The sequence below is a fragment of the Mus musculus genome, chromosome 14 (genome assembly GCF_000001635.26).
Source record: "Mus musculus strain C57BL/6J chromosome 14, GRCm38.p6 C57BL/6J".
In the NCBI taxonomy this organism is placed as follows: domain Eukaryota; kingdom Metazoa; phylum Chordata; class Mammalia; order Rodentia; family Muridae; genus Mus; species Mus musculus.
In genome coordinates this window covers 103467445-103482003 of record NC_000080.6, presented here as the reverse complement: position 1 = coordinate 103482003, position 14559 = coordinate 103467445, and the positions used below count along the sequence as shown (strand labels likewise).

Below are 14559 nucleotides of genomic sequence, written 5' to 3'. Positions count from 1 at the left end.
AATGGGGGTAAGCACACAGAAAATCAGCTTTCACGTGATCAATTTGAACCATTTAACATTTTTATGTAAGTCATCATAAAAGCTGACTAGCGACATAGGTCCTCAGAGTGTGCCCTCTTCACTTCTGTCACCATTTCAAGAATGGTTTTCAGTCACCAGATTTTTTTTCTTTCCACAAATATAAAACAGACACTGAAACACTCAGTGCTTCTATTGCTTAATATAAAAAAGTTGTGTCAGATGAATGGGACGAAAGAGGAAGATGCAGAGGTCGGGGACTTGGCAGCTCTCTCACTGACGAAGGAAAACGTTAGTGAACCTTAAGGAGATAAAGAGTGGGGGTGTGGATCCTTCTCTACCAGACCAGATCAAGTCAGCCCTTCACAAGGAGTACTAAAGGGTGTCCCTGAGAGGAGAGACCTGTGTGGCCTTGAAGAATCAAGTCACTGCTCATTCATTCAACCGAGCATTGACAGAGCGGTGGTGTTTAAACAGTGATCGGATTATTCTCTGAAAAAATCCTGATAAGGGGAAAATCAACCATTTCTCATAGGTGGCCTCTTTATAGTGTTCTGTAACATACCCCACTGTTAACAACTTCACCGATGTCTCTTGACTACACTGACACACACACACACACACACACACACACACACACACTCACACCATACTAAGAAGGAGATTACATCCTTCAAATCTTTTTCTTCTCATAAGCACAATAGTTCACTCAACCCTACACGAAGTTTATGACTACAAAACAGCGTTTTCCTCATTCCTGAGTATTAGGTAGGCCTGCGGCTATGATATGATGTTACTTCTATGGTTGTGTTATACTACATGGCAAAAGTAGGAGTGGGTCACATAATTAAGTCTCTAATCATCAGTTCACCCTGGCTTTTTCAGTAGGAAAATATCCTGAGGAAGAGGGGTGAGGCCAGATCAAGTGATCTCTTTGCAAGGGCTACTGAAGGTTGCCCCTGGAAGGAGAGATCCCACGGCCTTGAAGAATCAAGTTCCTGTACATTCAATGACAGAAGGAAGAGAACTCTGTCAACAGCTATTTAGGCCCAGACTCAGATTAAAGCAGAGTTCAGTGTCACCTAAAGCAAAACCTTTGAGTCTCATTAGGGAAACCTTTAAGCCATGGCAAGATCTCTGAGCCAGGCAAGCTGTGAAATCATCGATGTCTTCGCTTGCTAAGTCTTTGGGAATTGATCGTCATCAAAACAGTGTTTGCAGGGGGTCTCTGTAGTTTAAAAACTAAGTGTGGGCTTCAAGACTCCGCATTTTCTGTTCTGGTAGGAGTCTGTTGCGAAGAGCAGTTTCCTTGATGAGGGATGAAGACCACAATTATCTGTGGGTTTAAAGACTGTATACCTATAGGACAGTCAGTCCTACAACTAAAGCCCAAGGAACACTGTGGAAGAGAAGACAGAAAGGCAACAAGAATCAGAGCATCAGGGAGTTTGCAGAGAGTCTGTCTCCTAGGAGCATCAGAAGCTATCCTCAGATGAAATCACACCAACATGACGGCCCAAGTATGAGCTGAACAAAGATGACACCGGAAGACCACAAACTGGGTAGGGAAAGCCTATGAGGTCACAACCCTGTTCAAAGAACTACAGGCAACAGGGGTAAGATGAGAGTGGGTGTGGTGGTCCTCCATAGGGAAGAGGGAGATGCTAATTGGTTGTCGGGGTGAAGCAGTCATCCTGAAAGCATACATACAAGCATCATCATATGAACTCAACAGGTTGTATTTGGAAATGCATATGTACATACAACTGACACTAAGCATGTAATAACAATGAGGGAAAAAGAGGCCATGAACCTGAAGGAGGTGGGGGAGGGTTGTATTCAAGGGCTTGGGAGGAAAGGGATGGGAGAAATGCAATTAAATTACAATCTCAGAAAGAAACAAAACGCGGGTGCATGGATTTGAACAGAGAAGAAGGCTGCTTTAAAAAAAAATCATTAAAGGAAATGAACATGGCTAACACAGGGTGTGCTTCTACGAAAGAGGACAGAAATCTTTTAATAAATCTTTTTCTTAATTGGTTAAGAAATAAATATATTTAATAGGAGGATGGAGTCCAATGTCAGACAGCTAGAGGATGAAAGCTAACACTCTCCATGGACTTGACCTGACAGGCTCTGAAACAAGGGTGTTGGAAGACAAACATTTGTCTTTCCTCTCTGGCAGAATGGATTCATTGAAACTGTCCCCGACACCAGCACCCATCAGGTTGCCCCGCTGATCAATGACAGCAGACCCAAGTGGAAAGGGAGACAAACAATACAACTGTGAGTCAAGCTCAGGGCTGACGATATCCACACACCCTGCAGAACTTTACTCTCTAGCACCACTCCATGGAGACCTGCTGAGCAGCCGGACACTTTAAAAGTAACATCAAAAGTTATCCATGCAGAGGTCAGTTAGCCAGAGGGTTCGGAGAGCACCCACAATAAGCTAAAGTCTTTGTCATGTGTGCGTAGCTTCCGTCCTAATGCATTACAAAATCACAAAGATATCTTTCTCCTAGGTCTATCTGCCACTTGCACCAATCAATGAGCAAGCTAAAGGAGAGCGCCTCATCTTTTTTCTTGAGTATTTTAAGCCCTTAAATCTTTCTGATTCTTCCAGCAAAACAACATTGCTTGACAATAACTGTGCATTATTTATGGTTTCCTCCATCTGTGTTTTATATCGCTCATAACAGCAAGCCCAGAACCCCATATCTGCTTTATCAGCTGTGCCAGCTTTATTCCTGCAGTGTTAATCCCAGTGGGCCAGAAATGAAGTCTGGCAACCCCTCATCTCACCCCTAGCATCTATCTTTTGCATAGATACCCAACATACATACCTGCTTACTAATTTTACTTCTCCCTCTAAAAAGTTTACCCTACCGAGTATAGAATTTTTATTTGCTTGGTTTCTAAGAATCAGTCCACAGCACATGCCATACTGTGAGCAATCAAAGAAAAGCGCTCACACAAGAATCAAAACCAAGAACCGTCTACCACGCGATGCAGCTATACGCTTCCAGGCTACTTATCCAAAGGATCCAGGTCAATATACCAGAGAGATATTTACACACCAATGCTCATCGCAGTCTTAGTCTCAGCTGCTAAGTTATAGAATCAATCTAGGAGTTCAACAACAGAATAGAAAAGGAAAACAAGGTAGAGTTATACCATGGGATTTCCCTAGCCATAAAGAAGATAAAAGCTATGTTATTTGCAGGAAAGCATGTACAACTGAAACTACTAATATAAAGTAAATTAAGCCAGTCTTGGAATGATAAATATTAAGTTTTCTTTTATTTGTGGTCTTGATGTATGTATGTGTGTGTGTGTGTTTGTGTGTGTGTGTATGTATACTATATAGTAGTATTTAGTAAATTAGTATATAGTATATACTAATATACCATATTAGTATATAGTATACAGTATAATAGTCTATGCTAGTATACTAACATATATAGTGTATATACATATACACTATATATGTTAGTATAGATATATGTATATATATATATATATAAATTAGTGAGTATATATACACATATATAGTAGTATACAGTAATATTAGTATAGGTATATATTAACATACCATATTAGTATATAGTATAATAGTACATGCTAATATACTAACATATATAGTATATATACATTAGTAAGTGAGGATACACACACATATATATGTGTATACATATGACATGAAAATTGAAGTGAAACTGTACAGGGGAACAAAGTGGCTAATGTGGGGAGGAGAGAGAAGAAAAGGGCAGGAGCAGGGGAAGATGCTCAGCAAGCAGTACAGACTTGTATGAGAATGTCCTCGTGGACAAAAACAACAGCTTGGTTTTCACTTCCCTTTAGTTTCTAACAAAACACAGCAAACTCTAGTTCCCCATATTTTTTCTGTGAGTCTGTTCCGCTTAACCTACTTTTTAAACAGGATTTTCTAGATGCCTAGAAAAGAAACTGACCTTGAGTTGTTAAAGAAGATACAGAAATTATTTTTTAAATGCTGGGAATTTCACATAAACACTCAAAAGACTTAAGAAGTCTATTTATCAATGTTGCAGTCATAACCAATTCCCAGAATCAAACAATAGGATTTATTGAGCAAAGCTATTCGAAAGCAGCTCCTAACATGAACCATCGCAGCACAGTCAGGGACCGTGAATACTAGCCCCTGCTGCTGGAGATATGGGCACTAATGTCTCCAGGAGGTGCCTGGTACACCACTCCCGAGTGTTCAAATACACGCTCAATGCCCAGTGTGCAGAACAGGTGGACCTAGCCCTCAGCCCAGCTCCAGGCTCTAATAGCAAGGGTGTGGAGAGGTGAACAGATAGCATGGCATCCCAAGGAAAACATTTCCCAAACAGAGATGGGCTTTGAGGCTTGGTTGTAAGGTACAACTTAACGAAACTGTCTGCATCTCCTGCACTGCAGGCCTAGAGAGAGATGGGTGGTGCTAAATGCAGACAGAAGTGGGTGTGGTTTGCACACACAGACACAGACATACACACACACCTTCACTTTCAATTTCAACTTGAGCTGGGTTTCCTCTTTTTTTTTTTTTTTTTTTTAATCTTCTTGTTTAGTTTGTGATTAAAATGTTAGGTCAGCACACGACATCATGGGTCTCACTGTGGTAGTGTGGTACCTTCACGCACACACACTCATCCTCCTCCCTGTCCTCTCCCTGCTGGCCTCCTCCCTGCTCCTTGCTCCCCTTCCTTCTTTAGACAGGCCTTCTTTCTGCTTTCTTTTTTTTTCCATTTTTTATTAGGTATTTAGCTCATTTACATTTCCAATGCTATACCAAAAGTCCCCCATACCCACCCACCCCCACTCCCCTACCCACCCACTCCCCCTTTTTGGCCCTGGCATTCCCCTGTACTGGGGCATATAAAGTTTGCATGTCCAATGAGAAACTCTTTCCAGTGATGGCCGACTAGGCCATCTTTTGATACATATGCAGCTAGAGTCAAGAGCTCCGGGGTACTGGTTAGTTCATAATGTTGTTCCATCTATAGGGTTGCAGATCCCTTTAGCTCCTTGGCTACTTTCTCTAGCTCCTCCATTGGGAGCCCTGTGATCCATCCAGTAGTTGACTGTGAGCATCTACTTCTGTGTTTGCTAGGCCCCGGCATAGTCTCACAAGAGACAGCTACATCTGGGTCCTTTCAATAAAATCTTGCTAGTGTATGCAATGGTGTCAGCGTTTGGATGCTGATTATGAGGTGGATCCCTGGATATGGCAGTCTCTACATGGTCCATCCTTTCATCTCAGCTCCAAACTTTGTCTCTGTAACTCCCTCCTTCCATGGGTGTTTTGTTCCCACTTCTAAGGAGGGGCATAGTGTCCACACTTCAGTCTTCATTTTTCTTGAGTTTCATGTGTTTAGGAAATTGTATCTTATATCTTGGGTATCCTAGGTTTTGGGCTAATATCCACTTATCAGTGAGTACATATTGTGTGAGTTCCTTTGTGATTCTTTCTGCTTTCTTATCTTATGTAGTCTAACACCTCTGTGCCTCACTCTACATTATCTCTTCAAGCTTCTCATAACCAAAACCAGACATGAAGCTTCTCGTGCAGAAATTAAGTACAATGGGTTGGGAGCCAGATTTTTTTTTTTTTTTTTTTTTTTTGGTTTTTCGAGACAGGGTTTCTCTGTGTAGCCCTGGCTGTCCTGGAATTCACTCTGTAGTCCAGGCTGGCCTCGAACTCAGAAATCCACCTGCCTCTGCCTCCCAAGTGCTGGGATTAAAGGCGTGTGCCACCACTGCCTGGCTGTGAGCCAGATTTTTCAAGATCAGAAGCTATTATTTAAAAATTTCCTCAAAACATAATGTATTCTGTGAGGCTTCTTGGCAAAATATTTTACTTAACTTTTCATATATTCATGCTTACTCTCTCCAACTATAATTACTTCAAATTGCTAATCATGGTACATTTCTATCAAAGCAGTAAACATATAAAGCATGGGCACACACACGCGCGCGCGCACACACACACACACACACACAGAGATAGAGACAGAGACAGACAGAGACAAAGTCAGAGAACTTGCTCCGTAGACCATGTTGGCCTTGAACTCAGAGTCCTCCTGTCTCTGCCTTGAATGCTGAGATGAAAGACATTCCCCACCACATCTGGCTACGTTTTCATTTTTCTTTAACATAGGCATTTACGAAAAACAATCTAAGTTAAGGTTTGCTTGTGTTTAGCTATCAGGCAATATCAAGATTATCCGTGCAATCCCATGTAGATTTGTCTGCTCGGAGACAAATGTTAATGGTGTCCTTTAAAAATGAATCCCTTGTTCCTTCTGCCATGTGAGTATGTAGCAGGAAGGTGGCCACCAATGAACCACACAGACACTTATCTGTCAGACAACAAATAAGCCAGCACCGTGACCATGACCCTGTCTGTCTCCAGAGCCGTGAGAGACAGACAGGGTCATGGTCTGTTGCTTGCCATGCAGTTTGCACTGCGGTTTAGAGCACAAGGACTCTCAGGAGCCAGCGAGCATTAAGTGCACAGGACCCAATACAGCATCAGCAACAGGAGCTCAAGCAAAACTTTCGCCTATGGAAGCTCAGTCACTTCGTAGAAAAGCAAATGGTAGTGCTCTGGAAGTACAGAGTAGAATCAAACACATGATAGATTCCCCATGCAAGTCAAAAAAAAAAAAGAAGAAGAGAAAAAAAAAAAAAAGACTCAGTTGCTAAGCCCAACTTGGGTTAATTAAAGTGCAGTGATAAACATATTTAAAGTGTGCACTATTCTTAACCCACCATAGTCATGAAGGCTATTCCCTCTAGATTAACTAACTTCTCAAAGTATAATTTAATCATTTTACTCTTTTTCTCATATTTCTCACTGATTCTCAGAAACAGGACCCAGCTTTAGGAAAACGGAGAAAGGGCAGGACACTAGGAGACAAGGCCTGATTTAAATCGCCGGGAAGTCCCTTCTCCATGAGCTGAGAATAGTTTTCTTCCTGTTACCATTACCACATATTAAAGGTTCTGTCCTCAGAGCAGAAGAGCAAACACAGCCTCCTAATCCTCCCAGGCGATAACCTCATTGACTCCCACAGCTTCTTGAAGTTCATTCTCCACATGTGTGGAATGATGAACTCAGACACTGTTTCCAGCCCTGAATGACTGTCATTGTCACCCGCGGGTTGCCAGGCCCCCACGCTGGCTCTTTCCATTTGACTTCATTGATCAAAGTCATTTGCCAAAGGAGAAAAAATACCACAAATTATACAGCTGTGAATTCTGAGTCAGGTAAGCAAAAGATAGGTTACTCAGCGTTTGCCTAATGCCCTGTTCCCTTCTCAAGCTGTGTTTGACCATTAACCAACCCAAACATAACCATAAACAGTATGAGACAGCAAGGTGGGAAACGTACGTTGGCAAAAAAATTTCAATATGTCAGAAGAAGAAAAAAAACAGGTGTTAAAATTACGGATGAATTATTCTTACGTGAATCACGAGCCATCTTTCTGAAGGGTTGTGAGACAGAACACTTTGGGCAGTGACACAGAGGTCTGTATTGGCCCCACTTCCTACGTCTGGGTCCTTGCTCCTCCATCTTCCACTCACTTTGGTATAACTGAAGCTCAAGAGTGACTGTCTTCCTCCCATGCAGGTGGCCTGACATGAGCCCTGTTTTGACCTTCCCATAGACCCCTGTCCTCTTGTAATTAGGCAGTTGCATCTAATCTTTCCTGATAATTTGTATGCAAGCCGATGTTTCCCGTAGCCTTCACATAACTCAGTAGTGGAGATCCATCTGCCCTGCCTTTCACACTCATTGACTATCTGGGCTGTGCTCTTTGGGCTCTCCATTCACCGGTTCTCCTTAACCATCTTCCCCTTCCTCCCTGCTCCTCCTGGGACTCTGCCCACTCCTCATAGGCCCACCATTTCCATTTCTGTTTCCACCTGCTCCCCCAAGTCTCTTCTAATTTTTGTTTTCTGTCATGATTTAGCCTTTCCTAGACCTGGCGTTTTATCTTGCATGAGTGAAACTCCCTTGGGATGTCACAGCAACCTCTCTGCTTTGTCCTCGAATCCCCTAGCCTCATCTCCCTTGTCTTATTTAAATTCCAACAAGATTAGAGATGACACTAACTGGTGATGAAACTTTAGTTTGGGCTAAGGAAAAAGTTTGTGGGGTTTCATGATAAAGATGTTTATTTTAGATAGTAATAACCAAATTAAATGCCATCTTTGGGGCTAGGGAGATAGTTCCATAAACTGCTTACCTTGCAGGGATGAGGACATGAATTCTATTCTAAGACCTATGAGCCTGATGGTGCTTATAATCCCAGCAGGGTTGGTGGCTGAGACCCCTGGAGCTCAATGGCCAGCCAGTCTAGCGCCCTTTACAAATTCCAGGTCAGTGAGACAGCCTGTCTCAAAAAAGAAAGGTAGACGGCTTCCTAGGGACAACACTCAAGTCCTCTGGTACTATGAACGTGAATGTGCACATGTACATGAGCACCAACACACACATGCAGACACACACACACACATGCACACACACACACACACGTGCCCACACACACACACGTGCACACACACACACATGCACACACACACATGCACACACACAAACATGCACACACACACACACGCACACACACGTCTATAAAGATTACTAAGTTTTTCAGTGAAAAATATAATGAACTTATTCTTAATTCACCCAATGTATTGAGCATCTCATATGCCCTGGAGATTAAAAGACTTTCAATTAAACTCTTTTAGAGAGTTTTTACAGATACAAGAGAAGTAGATATGCCAATAATTAGATAATACTACTATATATTCTGCAGTAGAGACGTTATTTAGATAGAAAAAATAGAGAGAGAGCCAAGTGCCACGCTGTCATGGCTCTATCATCACATTTTAGCAGACAGTAAACTGGATGTTTGTGCTGCTGTCATTATAGATTTTAGTCTTCTGGGGAACAGAACTATTCATTTGATATCTCAACCACTCAGGAAATTACTGTCCTTGTGTGTGGTAGTCACTCGATGACTGCTGTAAAGAGCTGCAGGATTAAGTTATGTTTAGTACCAAGAGAAAGATTTATGAATAGATATGCAGAAGGGATTCTATCCGAACTAAACCTTAAAAGGTGAGTTGGAAGTTTCCATGAAGATAAAATAATAAACAAGGATTTGTAAAATCACAGTATGCAATGACAATAGCCATCAGAGCAGCTGCCATATGGGACATCCAGTATGCCAAGAAGTCTGCTGAGTTCAATTCTTACATCCTCTGTGCAATTAACATAAGCATAATTTTATAGCTGACGCAGCTGAGACATGTAATCATTTTTTGAAATAATGATGATAATAACAATAATGCCCATTTTCACACTACAGCTGAGGAGTGAAACTGACATTTCCACCCCACCCCACTCCTGCTCTATCGAGGGGCACAGCGAGTCTATTATCCAAAGCCCTTAGGCTAGACCACACTGGACACTCATTCAGAAATACTAGCTCCTGCATCCATCCCACTCACCATTGCCACTGTCTCACCCCCTCTCCATCTGTCCTCACACCCTTGTGACAATCGTTTCTGTGACTCAGCCCGGCTGTCTGCCAGCTGCTCTTGGAGCCTATCTCCTATTTTGCTTCTCTCTGCTGTAACCTTTCTGTTAGAATGTTTCTGTTTCTAGGACTGTCTCCTCCTGTCTCTGTCTCGTGTTTTCAGGTCTGTTGAGAGATCCTCACTGTACTAGATAGAGGAAACCATCTAAAGTTGCCGTTTGTGGGTTTGTAGGACCCAGGAAGCAACTCCTGTTTTGAAAATGTCCTAGTACAGACTAGACTAAGGTAGTGATAGAACACATATCACACTGTGGTGAATGAAACACTGTTGCCTCTCCCCACCCAGATTGTAGACAAGCAAGTCATTTGGCTTAAGATAGACAAGCTAGAGACCTCTGCAGCACACTCCATCAAAGGATCAGCAGGAGGGGGGAGGGGCAGCAAGCTGAAAATGTTTCTTACCTGGTAGAACGTCTGCTGTTCCTCTCCTTGCCCCAAAGCAGATATTCTAGGGAATTCTCTTTTCTAAAATTCTTGCAGGCTACTATAGGTATGTGAGCCAGCCATCAATCCAGTGAATTTCCTATTGAGGTTAAATGAAATGGAATGATTTTTTTTTCCTTGCAAACAGGAACCCAAACAAAACTCCTGTAGTTTTTTGTCTCCCATCTCTGAGCTGTCTTTGGCTACAGCTGCTATCCAATCTGCTGAGACCAGTGCAGCAAGGCCGTGGGACCAAACTCATGGCAACTACTGTCTACTGACCCACTTGCAGCCTCTGTGTTCAGAAGGGGGCTGGAGGCAGTTTCTTTGCCTCCAGAATCTAAACAGAAGAGCTGATGTCATGCTTATATCCCGAGGGGGTTAAGACAGTGAGCAGTGAAAGTCTGAAGATACTTGAGAAAGAGGCAGGGATGGATACAAGGATGGAGGTAGGACTCAGAGAGAAGCTCATTTGAAAAGTAGGAAGCATCATGTCACCACCACCCCACCCCCCGCCCCCAGAGAAGATATAGGTGGGAGTTTGCAAAGGCAGGCACTTTAGTGAGCAGAGAGAACTGGACAGAGCTATGTAAATAGCCTGTCTCCTCTGGGAGCCAAGGTCATCTGCTGACAGCCAGTGTGGGGGTGAGAGGAGGATTTGCCTAGATGAGTGAAGTCTTGGAATAGCTACCAGGAGAAGCTGGGGAGGGAGGAGAAGTTAGGGGGTGAGGCTCCTGGGAGCCAGCAGGCAGGAGGATTGTAGGCTGGGCAGAGGTAACTGTTTCTATTTGCATCTGCTAAGAGTAATTAGCCACTCCACAGACACATCTCAGACAAAGGATAGGAGAATCTTCTCTGAAACATTTCCAGAGCAAAATCAGGGACTTGCGAACTAATTTCACAATACAAGGAAAAGTTTAATGGAGCTTTCCAATCTTACAGCATTGCAGCTCTTCAAACTGAGCTCCTTGGTGGACGCAGAAGATGATAATGACTGGACCAAAGTGAGCAGGAGTTTAGTGAAGTGTGTTCTTTAAGAATCTGGATGTTTGTCTGATCCAGTTCCTTTTGAGATGAAGTTGTCCGCTTTCATACCAAAACATGAAAGAAAAGTCAGGCAAATATACCCTTATCAGACACTTACCAGATACTCTGGTAAAAATACCAGAATATTTAGAATTGACATTCTTATCGACAAATTGTTAAAGGTGATTTTTAAAAGGTATTATTGGTGAAAAATATAACCATTAGAACAGCCCTTATGTATACTGAGGAGAAGAACGGAAAGCTTATATCTCAAGCCTCTGAGAAATAACTTGACTGTTCTGGGCACACTGTGTGTGTAGTTGTGTACAGGGACACACACACAATGATTAGTTCTTAACACACCCTGTCTGCTGGATCTGAGAAACAACCTACGTTGCAGGCTTCATTGTGAAGTGCCAGGTAGACTCATAAAGTAGTGTTTCTGACACATCAGGAAATGCACAGCAGAACCAGCTGGCCAGGCCCAAATGGAGACAGCACCTGGATACAACTCAACGTGCAGCTTTGGCTTCGGCTGCGTTCTGAATGATGAACAACTACCTATTTAAAAAGTTGAAAGCTGGTGGTGTCAAAGAAGTGTCCCGTCTGAGAATCAGAGTAGTAGTGGGCATCATACAGAATGTGCAGAAGCAGTGTAGAATTCCAGAAGAAGTTTGTCTTCCAACTGAGTGGCTCAGACAAAAGCGGTTTGATCCCCGCCCCCCCCCCCCACACACACACCCCCAAATGAGAATTCTTCTGAGATGCCAGGGTTTCCAATCAACCCAAGACGAGTCATAATGGAGATTAAAATCCATCCTCCGTCTCTTGTTCTTTACAAACCCCAAAGCATCACACCCTTCAAGGATGACTCTTAAAGCAATCAGGTTTTTAACTTGAGACTGGATTTACCCTGGAGAGAAACAAAAAGATAATTCCGTTTGAAACTCACCACTAGAGGGCAGACATTGCACTGAGGATATGGGTTAGTGCTTAGATCACAGCCTTAAAATGAAAGCCTGGGGCAGGATTGTAAAGACATTTTTTGTTTGAGAAATAAGAAAAGAGAAACGGGGGAAGAGGAAGAGAAGATAGCATCTTGTTGATCATATTCCTAGGGAATTAATGAGAAACAGAAGTCACCAGGTCCCACAAGCCTGTGCACGTTTTTTTCTTTCCGGGAGAGCAGACTCCTGGCCGTGTCTTCGGATGACAGTTGTAGGACCATGATTCAGCATGTGGAGTGGAATGAGGTCAGATCCTCAATCCACTTGGTGATTTAACCTGCCTACGAAATAGCCGAAGATCAAGGTGGCCAGGCAACCGCACCACAACAAAACACATATCACTGCCACCCGACGTTGTGGAACCTTCCACCGCAGCTATGCTAGTAGGCTGTTGGTGTGTGTGTGTGTGTGTGTGTGTGTGTGTGTGTGTGTGTGTGTGAAAGAAAGAGAGAGAGAGAGAGAGAGAGAGAGAGAGAGAGAGAGAGAGACTGCTTGTGTGTGTTTAATGTGTTATTCCTTTTTAGATTGTAAAGTCAAAATTATTCTTTATATAAAATTAAAAAATTCCCCACAGCTCTACTTAACCCACGCTATTTGTGGGAGGTGAGGAAGAAGTGACTCACATGACCACAAAAAACCGCTTGTGAAAACGGAGATGAAATGGTAACAGGCATTGAAGCACTGCTCTCTGAGGCTCTGAAAACAAACCTTTCCTTACAGTGAACTGGGTGGGGTAGGGGTGGGGAGGATCAAGAAACGATTCTAAATTATTAGGGAAAACGTCCGACCCAAAGCTAATAGAAAATGTTAACGTGCCGACTATGCAATATTGTCTTTTAGTTCTGTGCTCAGATGTGGCTCTTAGCCATGTTACGACAGGAAAATCCCTGTACTGTGTAAATGTCAGGAAGTATTTTGGATGTCTGTGATTGCTGAACTCTTGATGGGAATGTGACCAGAGTGTTTGCAAATGTCGAAAGCCAATGAAGACTCCACGGGGAATTGTAAGCATCTCAAGAACGAGAACAGAAGTCAGACATCCCAGTGCAGACCTCTAATGGCCAGTGTCCATCCTTCCACTGAGGTCATCCTGCATCCTTGAAGGAGAAGTTATTTGGATGCTTTGAAAAATACCCAAGTCCCAGACCTTCAAAGTAAAATGACTGGTCCCAACTTGTTGGCAGTCAAAAGAAATCAGAGAAAAACTTAGCTCTGTGACCATTGCTCCATCCGTCGAAAACATAGCTGCAACTAATTTACTGAACATACTTTCGCATGCTATATTTTTGGTTAGTAAAATACTTCTCACATGAGTACAAAGAGAAACAAATCATATGATCAAATGCTGAGGCGTTCTAGCGTGAGTCTTTGGACCACACTTTGTTCTAAGCTCCTCTCTGAGAATCTATGTGACCTTGGACTGACTGTTCCAATTCTTTCCATGACAGTGATTTTCATGGAGACAGAAGGGTGGGGAGTATTTGGCCATGTGGGCTCATTGTGATCCTTCCACTTACAGTAAGAGACAAGTCCTACGATTTCTGAAGAAACCTTCATGGACTGCAGTCTCTGAGTACCAACGGCGTTGCCTATGCCTACTTCTATTGAACCAGAGAGCGTAGACTATGCCATGTAACGTTCAGGGCAAGCTCATACGCAAAAGCGAAAGTGTAGATCCTGAGATGCCTGCAAGTCTTAGTCCCAGGCCTGGGTAAAGTGTGCAGCGGAATAGATTATAGAGCGTTCCCTCTGACTCTTGCCTGGTCTTGTCAGGAAAGAGAAGGGTGCTTCATCACTCCTAATTGTACCTTTCAGGCCATTCGATAATTATTGCACATTCCTAAAGCAGAGCTGTGTCTCACACATCCTAGAACTTCTCTGGACCACGTTGCTCATCTCTAACTCACTGAAGGGTAACTGCATGGATGAGCTTAAGATGCCAAGGAAGGAAGGGGCTCACCTCACATATTTTCCCAGTTTCCCTTCACCTCCAGTGTACCTCAGTCATCTGTCCAGAGGTGAAACCTGGAGTGTGTTCATACGTAAGTCAAAAATAAACTTGATGGGCTGAAGAGATAGATGGCTCAGTGGTTAATAGCACCTACTGCTCTTTCAGAGGTCCTGAGTTCAATTCCCAGCAACCACATGGTAGCTTACAACCATCTGTAATGGGATCAGATGCCCTCTTTACTGGTGTGTCTGAAGAGAGCAATGGTGTGCTCATATACATAAAATAAATTTAAAAATTAAAAATAAATGATGTCAAAATAAAAACTGAAATAAAGTTCTGTTTATTTTTCAGAGTTGGGAGACTTTCCTCCCTTCCTTCCTCCTTCCTTCCCTTCCCTGCTCCTTCACTCTTTCTCCACTACTTTCCATTTTGTTTTGTTTCTCCTCATTATTACACTTTTAAGTAGATAAAATGAAAAAGCTAGCATTTCTTCTTG

The 14559-nt window shown here is 42.8% G+C and overlaps 1 long non-coding RNA gene across 13 annotated transcripts in view; it reads right to left on the bottom strand.

Moving 5' to 3' along the window:
* Gm34907 overlaps positions 1 to 14559 on the bottom strand; it is a 48696-nt gene that overhangs the window by 30616 nt on the left and 3521 nt on the right. For 9 of the 13 annotated variants that reach the window (XR_003951024.1, XR_003951019.1, XR_003951027.1 and 6 more), the window contains exons 1-2: positions 11020 to 11810; positions 10059 to 10179 (exon numbers count right to left, since the gene is read on the bottom strand). This is a non-coding gene — a long non-coding RNA (predicted gene, 34907). Of the gene's footprint in view, positions 1 to 10058; positions 10180 to 11019; positions 11811 to 11846; positions 12555 to 14559 lie in introns of those variants that run through there. The other 4 variants (XR_003951021.1, XR_003951022.1, XR_003951023.1 and 1 more) reach the window with 3 other exon arrangements.